The sequence below is a fragment of the Candoia aspera genome, chromosome 2, assembly GCF_035149785.1.
Source record: "Candoia aspera isolate rCanAsp1 chromosome 2, rCanAsp1.hap2, whole genome shotgun sequence".
Lineage (NCBI taxonomy): Eukaryota > Metazoa > Chordata > Lepidosauria > Squamata > Boidae > Candoia > Candoia aspera.
Window position 1 is genome coordinate 134,658,382 of NC_086154.1, and position 11,784 is coordinate 134,670,165.

Genomic DNA, 11,784 nt, shown 5'->3' on the forward strand with positions numbered 1-11,784 from the left:
CCTGCAATAATTATAGGTCTTGGACTTCTGTCCCAAGTTCTTGCTCTGTTGACACCATTGCCTTAAGACACTAAGAAGTGCTGCTAATGTCAGTCATTGTTAGTTTATTTGCAGACTGTTTTTTCAGCCAAGAGGTTGTACTGCAATTCATTCATAATATGGATTATAATATAGATTCATAGTACAAATGTAAGTGCTACAACCAATGGGACAGGAGTACTACAAACAGGGGTGCACAGACACCCCCCCCTTTTTTTCAAAACTGAAGTTTTTACTTGGCCTTTGAATGTTATTGTAGGAAGCACCCAGATGCAAAATGGAATGGTCCAGGGCAAAGACTCCATATGATTTCATGTAATTTTACTGCAATTACAATGAAGTAATGAATGAAGAAATAGGATTATTTTGCATGTACTAATTTAATAATTAAAAAAGCAATATGATTATTACTTTGATTTCCAACTTTAAAGGTCCTGAAATCAATGCCATGGAGTCAAATGAAGATTCCCAGAAGAAGTTACATCACAGGAGACCGCCATACTCCCGTGCTGCTACAAACCAGCATAGGGCTTTCTAAAAAGTGAGAGATGACTCCCTTAGCCAACTCCAAAATAAGATAACCTCCTCTGCCCCCAGTTTTCTATTCATTCAATTTATTCCCACTTTATGCAAAAATACTGTGTTTTGTTTATTATAGTTTTTCATGTAAATCTGCTCCCTCTTACAATGTATACGGATGTTTTTCTCATCATCAAATCTAAGCCTGTAAGACATCACCTATCATGAATATCTGCGTTCACCCCTACATGTAAATTTGTAGAGATGACTCCAGATCTTCTCTGTCCATTAGGAGAAAAAACTATGGAATAGGCAAAATATGGAGTGAAATGCGTGCATTTGGAATCCAGGTCACCTCATTCTGAATAAGCTTGTAGCCTATTTCAGAGCACCATTCCACCAGGAGAAAGGGAGTGTTCAGTATAGTTTAATCTACCAATTATAAACTGAAGGAATCCCATCAATTATATCTATTTCTTTGAGCATTAATGGAATAGAACTCCTGCTTAAAGCTGTGTTTCAGGAAACAGGTGAGCAACTATTTTGTTGAATGTTGTAAATGCTTTGGGCTAAGGCTTGAATCAAACAGATGTCAAAGCCTTTGGACCAACTTAAAAGCACATGTCTTCTACAACTGAGCTAGGGCACCCTTCTGGTGTTTCGAAGGAGCTTCACTGTCTCTAAGATACTCACATTCATTGTTTTACTATAAAACCAGAATAAGAGGAAAAGGGTTCACCAAGCATCCCTCTTCATATGTCCTACCTTCCCTGATACCCATATTTTCTCCTTCACAAAACTACAACACTACTGTTTTGCAACCAGGTGAAAGTAAGAAAGTAACATTTGCAGTACCTGTTCCTGCAAACTCTGTATTGGCTTGGATTACTGCTGCGGAGATCAAGGTTCAGGTCCACCCTCAGCCATGGAAACTCACTGTATGATCAAGATAATTACCACGTCTCAACCCACACACAGGATTGTTGTTGTGGTGGAAAATTGAGGAGAATGTTCATGACGAATGTTCATCCTTACCCTTGGAGGAAAGCTGGGATATAAACAGAACTACTACTACTACTTTACTACAGGTAGTCCTTGTTTAGCGACTGCCTCGTACAGCAACCATTCGCAGTTATGTTAGTGATGGAAAAGTAACTTTGCAACCAATCTTCGCATTTATGACCTTCTCAGGTCTGTAAAGCAAAGGAAAGCTGTAGTAAGATCATAGCTGCAATTTCACGTAGTGACTGCTTAATGACCAAGTTGCTGGTGCCAATTGTGGTCGCTAAATGAGGACTACCTATATTTATATCCTAGCTTTCCTTCAATAATCATAGAACTACTACTAGCAGTAGTAATAATTAATATAATTAGTAATATGTTGGTGGGGCCAAGAGCAGAGCAGCAAGTGTGACAAAGCAACATAACTGAAACTGTAGACATTTTACCATTGTATCTCCTACTCTAGCTTCTGCTTCTTGTTTGGTAGGGCTTTCTGGAGCTGCTCTGCTCTGCTCTGCTCTTGGGATGGTCTAGTTTCTGCTGCAGCTCACTATCCCCACAGCAATGGCTACGGGTCCAAGAAGAAGGCTGGCCTGCTTGGGCCTCATTTTTAGGAGTACTGCTCTAGAATCCTTGCTCTGTTCTTCACAGCTTCTCTTGTGGAATTAGTCCGTGAGTGGCGTATTCTGCAGTCAGAAAGTTTTCTAACCACGTATCATGGATTTTTTGTAATACAGAGCTGAGACTTAAGAAAGGAAAGAAATGGGAGGAGGAAGACATGGCTCAGGGGAAGTAGAGAACATATTTTCATATGGTAAATCAATGGGCCTTGCTTTTGCTTCTCCAGAGTCTACCCCAAAGTAGCACCACTGCAACTTGATGGCAAACTTGCCAATTTGCACAGGCACATTTTCAAATTTGTTTTTAAATGGCTCAGAGAAACTCTTTGAGCCAAGACTGTCATCACATTTCAGTGGTGTCTCTTTGGAGTGGTTTTGGGATATTTCCTCTAGGCATGACACATCTATTTTTTACATCCTTCCCCCCAAACGAACAATTCCCCCCAAAAACTGGCTGAACATTTCAGCCCTTGCCCCTTGACATCACTGCCAGCCTGCCCTTCAGCAGTTCTTCAAGGCCAAATTTATGGAAGATGGGACTGTATCGATAGTAAGGTGCGTTGTGGGTGTCCATTTTGTCAGCAACTCCTTGGAGAAGTTACATCTTTTATCGGAAAATTATTGTCTGTAATTTCCAGTTTAGTTTGCACCCTGCATGTTCTCAGTCAATTCTTCTTCCCAAACAGAGCAAGCACAGTTCAATTAGCAAAAAATATATAGCTTGATGTTTGTTTGTTTATTAAACATCAGCAAAAGAGGAACCTGGCAAAATAGGACAAATGGCAGGCAAAAATAGGAAGAGACAAAGATAAAGACTGGAACAACTGGCAAGTGACAGAAAGGCAGAGGATTTAATATCAACAATACACATTATCTATATCTATATCCAAAAGGCTCAGACCTGTCCAGAACCACTGGAAACAATACGGTGCGTAATTAGCATGGACCATCCCAAAGGGACTGCTTATTCCACCCTTAGCCCATTTTTGTACACAGAAAAAAGGTAGAAAGTAGGACACCAGGTGATCCCTTATTCTGTACTATGAAGGTCACAGTTTGGTAGATGGGGATGGTGTATCTACAACTGCCAGAAGAAGATGCATTTGATTTAAGGAGGGGCTGATAGGTGAGAGGTCTGAGCCCATGCCTACTCCAAGTCCCCCTTTCTCCTTGGAATCCAACCTTGCCATGTAGTATAAAATATTAGATATAGTACAGAAGATGAAATTGTCTGCCAGGTATTTATAGGTAGTCCTCACTTAACGACCATTCGTTTAGCAATGGTTTGGACTTACGGCAGCACTAAAACCCGATTTGCAGCTGGTCCTCACACCTCCCTGTGCTCACATGATTGCAATTCAGGTGCTTGGCAAACAGGTCACATTTATGACTGTTGCAGTGTCCCACAGTCACGCGATCACCACTTTTGACCTTCCCAGCCAGCTTCCAGCAAGCAAAATCAAAGGCGAACTGTGTGACTCACTTAATGACCGCACGGTTCACTTAAAAACCATATGATTCGCTTAACAGCCACCGCAAAAATTGTAAAATTGGGCTGGATTCACTTAACGACTGCATCGCTTAATAACCAAAATTCTGGTCCCAATTGTGGTAATTAAGCCAGGACTACCTGTAGTAAGTGGAGCTATATGGAGATAGAAAGAGATGTACCTGAAGTGTTGCTCTGAGAGCCCTATGTCTGCCTTGTTCCTGCAGTGTTATTTTTCACAGGCCATAATAGAACTGATGAAAGAAGTATCTCCTGAAAGGTAAAATCTCTGTATGGGGGTGAGTGTGTTTGAATGGCTCTTTAGGGATTAAACATGGTACTGGTCAACTGTAATAAAACTGCACAAAGTTTACTCCTACTTATTGCTCCTTTAATGAAGATTTAGTACCAGCAGCTCTGGAATCAAAGGTGCCAAATTATCAGTGATCCGAAAACCAGCCAGCACAAGGTTGCAGGTCTGAGCCAGATGGCGTAGAAACTCCAGTAGGAAATGAGCCAAACTAAGAAACTGTAAGGAATGCCTAAGACCAAATAAAAGACTCAGACTCTAAATCAAGTTTAAGCTCTGGCTTTTATTTAGAATAGAATGCACACCGGTAAAAAGCTGAGAGTGAGGGAAGCGCGCCAAAAGTTGAATTAAATAGTCTCGCGCCAAACAGCGCTCCACCCCCACACTCCCCGGGTGTGCCCCACGAGTTCCATGGAGTGACCGGCCATCAAGACTTGATAGGTGAGAGGTCGTCCAGCCCCATTCGCCCCGGGCATCGCCCTGTTTATCTTCCTGCGAGGTAATGGTCCATTACCGGGCGATTAGACCTCGATATTCCTCGAAAGCCCGGACGCGCCTTTCCGAACCTCGCCCTGATCCTTTCTTTATCAGGGCTGTCAATGGCCGATTACCGGGTGATGGGACCTTGTTTGTTCAGTAGATCTCCCAACCCCATTACCTTCTTTTGTCCGGTTTATCGCCCGCACCTCTCCAGCCATTGACACGCATCCGCGCTTTGTCATGCGAGCCGTTACGATGTCGCAATCATCGCAACGGCGATCATGACAGAAACAGGTAAATAAAAAGGAAATCTCAGCATTGCCAGCTAAGTTGACTGCAGTGGGATTTGATCTAGGAATCTCACATTATTAATGGGAAACCAGTTCAGCTGTTGTAAATGCTCATTGCCTTTCAGGCAGAGCTGTTGTAGTGCAGTAAAATTTAATTAAATCAGGTAAGTAAGAGGAGACTCCCATCCAGCTGCATGCTCCTGTCCAGAGGATGCAGCATGCTAGTCTAAAAAATAGCTGTATTTGTCTGGTCTGGCCTGTTACTGATAACCATCAGTTCAATGTGTATGTGTAAACGCAGATATGTGCATGTGCAAATCTCAACACTCAGCGGTACATATGGCCAGCAAAAAAAGTTACATTCATCTCTGATTTTGCATAGATCCTCATATGGATAGCTGCATATAAGACTTTCTATATCAACATATATGTTGCTAGGACACTGCATTTATGTTCATTAAGCTTTGTAGGGTAACATAAGAAGTGGTAGAGAAGATGTCAACACATTTCCTGAAAAAAATATCTTGCCCACTGCTCATTATCTTCCTCCCCAACAAAGGAGATGTTAGTTCCATTTTTCTCTAGGGCAGAGATAAGTAACTGGTCAAAGTGATAGAAGTTTTGGACAATAGTTCCATAATACCGTTGGTTGTGCTGTTAAGGGCTGATGCGAGTTGGAAGTCTAAATATATGGAAGGGAGCAGTTGTTTATCTCTGTTCTATGGCATACTATAAATTCAAGTGGGATAATGCTGGACTACAATAGGGCTCATCTGCACCCAATATGAACTGGGCATCTTATAGGGCAACCTTCCCCACTAGAACACTGTCCAGATATATGGACCTCAACTCCCAGAACTCTTAGCTATGGCCATGTTGCCTGGAGAGCTCTGGGAGTAGAAGTCCATACATCTGGAGTGTATCCAGTTGGGGAACCGGGTTCTAAAACATCCCATGATTTTTTCCTGGATTCTATGAAAGCCACGGCAGAGGTTTAGATGCTGAAAGATCCTTTGAAGCTAACAAACTTGAAAACCATCCAGCTATGCCAACGTATTTTGTATTGTTTTTGCCAGGATGGTGTGTGCTGGAAATATATTTTAGCTTCATGCAGGAATGGAAGGGCTAATCTGGAGAACCCCAACTCTTATAATGGTTTCTGTCTTCCCCAAGATTTATAATATGGCAGAATTAATTTGGTAGTATGGTGTTGGTAACCTATGATAGTGGGTCTATATGGTATTATTATTATTATTATTATTATTATTATTATTATTATTTAGATTTATTATGGCTGCCCACTCCAAAAGTCATTTCCTCTCCAGAAGTTGAATGGAATTTGGGGGCATCAAAGGAGAATAGCAGAGTCCATATTTGGGGAGGTGTGCATTTGTTTATTCCGCATAAAATGAAAAGTAAAGTCTCCTTAAAGTCAAGCTTGATTCCTGATGACTTCAAAGACACACCCATGCCGTCTTCTTGGCAACTGAAGTGGCTTGCCATGGCCTTCTTCTGGAATGCTTCTCAGTTTACCAGCCTAGCCTACAGCTCTGAGATTCCCTGATACTCCTAATGCCCTACCAACTGAGTCATCCTGGAAAGCATTGTCCGAAACAGGCAGGAGAACTGGCATGCTTCCAAAATCTCCCATCCTTCTCCTCTAGCCTAACATTCAAATTAAATAGCTCAGTGAAGTTTCTAAGGTCTGCACTGATCTTACACATCAATGTTTGCTATACTTCACGGATATCATGTATAGATATTTTCACATATGAGGCTTTAAGAAGCTTTTCTTTTACTTGGATTTTAAATACAGTTCTAAAGTTGTGCTTGGTCAGGAATGCTCTTAACTATTACATGATTAAGTTATCCTTTGTTTTCCAGCTTTCTCCTCTGCATCAGTGTTGGGGATCTGAATTCAGCAGGAGCCTTTCTTAGGGGATATGCTCCTGAATAATAAGCAGAATGCTGACAGATTATTGAGGAATTAAGTAGCTGGATGTGCCATTAAAAAAGATAAATCTCATTGTAGAGTTGCCTTGGATGCAGATTATGGGCTTAGATCAGCCATCATTGAATCCTAGCAGATATTCACATCTGAAGTAAAAGCTAGATTTATTAGAAATAGATATGATGGGAAGTCTTACTTATATCTAAACTATATCTTGAAGAGAGGGCAAAAGAGAAACAGGAAGTTCCTTTTAATTCTTAAACGTGGAGACTCATTTAACTAACAATAGACCAGGTGAGAAACAGACTCAGGACCCATGTGTGAAAACCCTTCCCCTTAACTATCTCGCCCATTTGCCCTAATGGTCCAGAGATGCAAAGAAATGATGCAGTCTCCAGCAACCAGACATTCACAAGGCACAAGAAAGTAACTGCCTCATTTTCTATTAACTTTTCATAGAAATTAGTCACCTAGCTTAGATGATTGTTTCAACTGTAGCACTAAAGGTGTTAAAGTAGGGCAGGCATGTGCACGCCTAGATCAGTGCATGTCACAGCTCTGCTCCACAAGCTGCATCAGTTGCCAGTTTGCTTCCAGGTTCAGTTAGGTTTGGTTTGATTCAGTTCAGTTCAGTTCAGTTCAATGCAACGCAATGCAACGCAACGCAACGCAATGCAATTCAATTCTGGGTTGAAGTTCATGGAGGTGGTGGAATGGATGGACCATTAAATGTAATAAACTAGCTGAGGATAAAGCCAGAATCCTCAGAGTTTGATTGTGGCTTGTTCCCTACACCCTGGTGATGGGCTTTCCATGCATCCTTCAGATGAGAAGAAAGTGGGAAGCTGCTGCCCCAACAACAGTCCTTTTGTCACATCTCAGAAACGAGGGCAGCAACGTTGTGGTTTTTGCTGCTGCTGTTGTTCTTCCCCTTCTCTGCTGTCTGCCTCTCTTCCTTGCAACCCTCACTGCAGATCCCTCACCACCTCCCATCACAGAGATCCCTGCTTTTGAATCAGTGTTTCTCAACCTAAGCAACTTGAAGATGTGTGGGCTTCAACTCCCAGAATTCCCCAGCCAGCACAGACCTTAATCTGGTTGAGAAATACTGCTTTATATCTACACTTGCTGCTGCCGTTAGCAGTGCTCTCCAGCAAGCCTGGTGATGTGCAGGTATCACTATGGTGGGAGGCAGCGAGGGATTCATGCTCGAGGGGGTGAGGCAGACAGGAGGCAGCAAAGAAGGGAATGTATCCCCTTTCCTATTGATAGGAATGTTAGCCTTATGGAATATCTTTCGTGAGGCTGGTAGTCAGGAAGGGAGGGAGGGAGGAGAAACATTGGCTGCTGGGCAAGGCTCTTCTATCTGTCAGTTACCAGAGAATCACAGAGCCCCATAGTGGGTGGGAGGGGCCAATCCTGCAGCAGGCCAATTGGAGCCCTGCAGGTTACCAGACTCCCTCAGGCTCCTCCTCCAGGTGCATCAGAATGTTCGCCTGGGAGGTTCTGTTGGGTTTCCCACTTTGACCCAGCTTCAGCCTGCCTCACCAGCAGGATGGCAGAAGAATGGAGACCATTGTGAGGATATGTCTTCAGTGGCCAGTAAGACCACCTTAGAGTCAGGCAAAGGGGCTATGTTGTTGGTCCCTGCCTTCTTATCTTGATCAATGGTGGTTGAGACCATCCTGGCTCTGAAGCTCTGCAGCATGTAGCATTAGGGCCTTGATTTAGCCTTCTAGCCTGACCTTCCTGGTGGCAATCCCCTCCCCTCAGGTGGCAAATCTCCAGCACCACCAAAGGATTAAGGAAGCCCTAGTAGTGAACTCAGGGGAGGCTGTTGAGAAAAGCTGTCCTCCGGCAACATCTTAAGTGCAGGCACCGAGGATTGTGGTATGAGTGAATAAAGCCAGTGGGGGAGCCTTCCTTGGACTAATACCTCCTCCTACACCCATTCAGTCATAACCCAAGTAAAACAAATAGATTGAAATCACAAAGGGAGCTAAGTCAAACCAGCACTTTCTCCTCTTCCTTTTGTTTAAGCAACATATGATGCCAACTTCCAGTTTCCTGTTTGGGAAGTAACGCAGAATGATTGGTCCTGTCATTTCACTGTTTCACGCTCAGAGGCTTGTGCTAAATTAGGAAGGGCCAGCAGGTTAAAGTGCCATTGTGCAGTTCTGAGATGCCAGTGGCCCAGCACTTCTGGGCCCAGCAATTTAGAGAGGTAAAAACCAAATGACAGCAGATAAGGCTAGCCAGGGACAGTAGGTGAGACGGTGTGCCCACATCAGCCTGAAATGGCCATGAAGGGTCGTTTTGCTCTCATCCACTACTAGTCACCTAATTGCACCCCCAACATATTGGGTGGTAAAGCCTAACAGTTTTACACAGTTGTGGTTTTATTTATTTATTTATCATATTTATATGGCTGCCCAGCTCACAGAATGTGACTCTGGGTGGCATACAATAAAATCATGAAATAGCAACATTAAAACAGAATGTCATTAAGTACATTGATGTTATTATTAAAAAAGGCTAAGTGGGAGTGTTCAATACTATTTATTTATTTATTTAATTTTTATCTTGCCTTTATTATTTTTATAAATAACTCAAGGCGGGGATCATACCTAATATTCCTTCCTCCTCCTATTTTCCCCACAACCACCACCCTGTGAGGTGGGTTGGGCTGAGAGAGAGTGACTGGCCCAAGGTCACCCAGCCGGCTTTCATGCCTCAGGCGGGACTAGAACTCTCAGCCTCCTGGTTTCTAGCCTGGAGCCTTAGCCACTAGACCAACTGGCTCTCCAGTTTGAACAGTGGAGCCACCTCGGGAGATCACCATTTCCTTGAGACCCCCAGGCCTGTTGACACAGCCAAGTTTGAGGAATTTCCAGAAGAATGGAAGGGGCCAATCTCACCTTGTGGGGGTGGGATGATGTTCCACAGAGCAGGTGCCATGGCAGAAAAGGCCCATCTCATGGGTTCCACCAAATGTAACTCCGTTGTACATGGGACCTGCAGCATACCCCTTCTGCCAGATCTAATGGGACGGGCAGACATAATTGGGAAGAGGTGGTCTCTCAAAACCCCAGCCCCATGCTGTGAAGGGCTTTAAAAGTCAAAACCAACACCTTAAATTGGACCCAGAAGCAAACTGGCAACCAGTGCAGCTCGCGGAGCAGAGGTGTAACATATGCCATTCCAGGGGCATACATAACTGCCCACGCTGCCGCATTCTGCACCAGCCAAAGCTTCTCGATACTCTTCAAGGGCAGCCCTGTGTAGAGCGCATTACAGTAGTCCACATGGGAGGTGACCAGGTCATAAGTGACCATGAGTAGATATTTTTGGATCCTGTCGGCTTAAGAGGGAAAACAGTACTTCAACATTAAGGGCAACTAAGGGTGATCTAAGCCTCCATTTCATGGGCTGGGAACAAAATAAAGGCAACATCATAGGGATGTGACCAAAAAAAGATGTTGTCAGAGCATCATAATTCAAATGGTATAAAATGATCATGCTTCAACTTCTGAAATACTTTAAATGAAAATGTATCCTTCTGTTTCCCTCCCTCATAATGAAATTGAACAGCTTTAACTAAAACCAGTCTAAAATTCAAGCTATTCTTAGGTTTGAGAGGATATGCTGCTGAATCTGTTTGTCTGTTCTAAATGTACCAAAGCTGTTGAATTAAGATTTCTAAAAATGGCCTTTCACTGTAGTTGAACAGTTTGTGAACATCCCTACATTTTTTGACATTCTAATAATTCCCTCAACAATTGGAATACTGTATTCGAGAGCATTCCATATCATTATAATAGCTCAGTAATGTGATTAAGTGGACAGTCTTAATGTTTTACAAATCTGGGAGACATTACAGAAGAAGAGAGTGGGCAGAGGCATGGGTGTCCACAGCAATATCAAAATGATGCACATATAGCAATGCCATGACAAAACCCTGCCCTCCTTGTATCCCTATGTCTGATGCAAGTCCATGAGTTATGGGGTTTGCATCTTGGTATTCAGATTACATATTTTGTCCCTTGTCCCAGAGATGGCTGTTGGCATTAGGAGACCCTTATCAAGATTAAAATTAACAATACTCACATGTCTCTAGGGACAGGAGGCAGGAGGAATATCTGTACATGTAACACAAATAATCTGCGTGAGGCTGGTGTTGAACCAAGTTTGGATGCTCCATTGAATCTAGACAGCTGGGGTGATGTTAACTAAGATAAGACGTTGTGATTACAGTACACTTGGGCTGGGCTGCTCCCAGTTTATTTCCAGCTCAGTTTGAAATACTGTTACATTATGTTGCAGTGTGTGTGGTCCGTGTGAGCTCCATGTTCTCTTGAAAATTGTTTGATTGAAAAATGGATGTGGGTCTTAAATTAGATATAGAAATATAGAAACAGGGACCTACAACATAAACTCACATGAATGTAAAGAAGACTGTTCCACAAAGGAATTCCTTGGTGGCAAACTCACTTACTACCCTGGACCCTGTAGCCCATAATGTTGAAAATTAGCCTCTACTTAATTTAAATGCCAGTAATGCTTGACGTTAGGCGGATGCTCGTATTTTAACTACTGCCTATGTGGGACGAATAAGAAGAATGAGATCTGCTTCAACTCTAAGTTCCCAACATCAAAGGATAATGGGCCATGGTGTCCTGAAACCTGCATGTGTCCCAAGTAAGGTGCTAATGATCATAGGAGCTCAGCATCAAAAGAAAGGGCTGCACTTTTTCCTTTTCCATCTGTTTCCAGTTTTAATCTAGCTCCACACCCATATAAGTAAACTAGGGATAAAAATATTTTACGTTTAAGTGTCCCCTTCTGTCAAGTTTATAATCACTGATATGTCAGACTGGGGTTTGCCATGACTGAAAATGCAGAGCAGTATTTTCTAAAGTGGGTTTCATAAAACTAATCTTTAGGAGAAGTGGGGATGGGTCTTAAAAGGAGAAGGAACATTAACTTCTGTGTTAGCCATGAAGTGTAAGAATAGGATACTTAGGAGTTAGGACAAGAAATGCATCCGCTTTAATACTGTTTTGTTTTGTGAATTCATTTTGCCC